Source organism: Electrophorus electricus, chromosome 23, assembly GCF_013358815.1.
Source record: "Electrophorus electricus isolate fEleEle1 chromosome 23, fEleEle1.pri, whole genome shotgun sequence".
Classification (NCBI taxonomy): domain Eukaryota; kingdom Metazoa; phylum Chordata; class Actinopteri; order Gymnotiformes; family Gymnotidae; genus Electrophorus; species Electrophorus electricus.
In genome coordinates this window covers 8104653-8105675 of record NC_049557.1, presented here as the reverse complement: position 1 = coordinate 8105675, position 1023 = coordinate 8104653, and the positions used below count along the sequence as shown (strand labels likewise).

The 1023-nt window shown below is 41.1% G+C and overlaps 1 protein-coding gene across 1 annotated transcript in view; it reads right to left on the bottom strand.

Moving 5' to 3' along the window:
* Positions 1 to 289: 289 nt before the first annotated feature.
* pnck (pregnancy up-regulated nonubiquitous CaM kinase) overlaps positions 290 to 1023 on the bottom strand; it is a 7828-nt gene continuing 7094 nt past the window's right edge. The window contains 1 exon segment of the mRNA XM_035522088.1: positions 290 to 1023. This exon segment is cut by the window's right edge and continues 29 nt beyond it. The gene's annotated coding sequence lies outside the window, so the exon portion shown is untranslated.

Genomic DNA, 1023 nt, shown 5'->3' with positions numbered 1-1023 from the left:
ATTATGAATATTGATGTGACCTTGACGTACTGTTATAAAGATGGTTTGGCTATGCCAGTGTGTGTAGCATGTGCCGTTGTTTTCCATTAGAATAGCCTTTTATCAGGTTTCTTATTACAATAGCCTAATCAAGAGCTCAGGTTTCTGTAAGTAAGAATTTTTATGCTAATGTGCTAATGTCCATTGGGAGAAGACACTTGTTATGATGCAGGGATAATCCAGCCTGGTTAACTGCTTCTCTCAGAGAAGTTGGTTTAAAAGTGAACTGCACTGCCCTCTGCTGGACGGAAATATATTGTTTAATTAATCAGAATCAAAGATCCTCACATATCATATTTGAGGCAATAATCTTAGAACATGCTCCATGCAAACATTAAATGCTGTAGTGTTAATCAAAAAAGTAAAATAGTCACATGCAAAGGATCATGAAAATTCAGTGGACTCATTCATTAATATACAATCAGTAGACTGTTCGGAATCCACCGTAAAGATATTATGTGCATTTGAAAGACTTATTCACTAATAAACAACAAAACAAAGCTCCACTCTGCAATGTATAACAGACATCAGCATGTACATCATCACAACAATGAATTTACAGCACATTACATTAGATGCCAGGGCTTTTCATCACAGCGAACAAAAGCCACATGGCACATTGCCATCCGCATGGTGCAACTGTACTATCATTTGAGTTCATCAGTTGCTAATACAAACTAATATCACCTGGCCAACGTTTTTCACATCACTTAACAAAAGTAGTAGCACACTCACATACTTACAAGCACTCAATATGGCTAATAAAGCGTAGCTGCGTTTCACTAAGCATACACGCAGTGTGAAAAGTGCGGCGGCAGCAACTCACACTAGGGAGACTCCAGCTCACCTCCGTCTGGCACCAGGACAAATCATAGCGGCCTGTTGTTGGGCAAAGCTGCAAGCAGCACCTACATCAGCAGTTTGTAGCCCAGGACCTTCTACGGCGAGCGCTCAGGCGGCAGCGTGAGGCTGACAGTCTCCTGG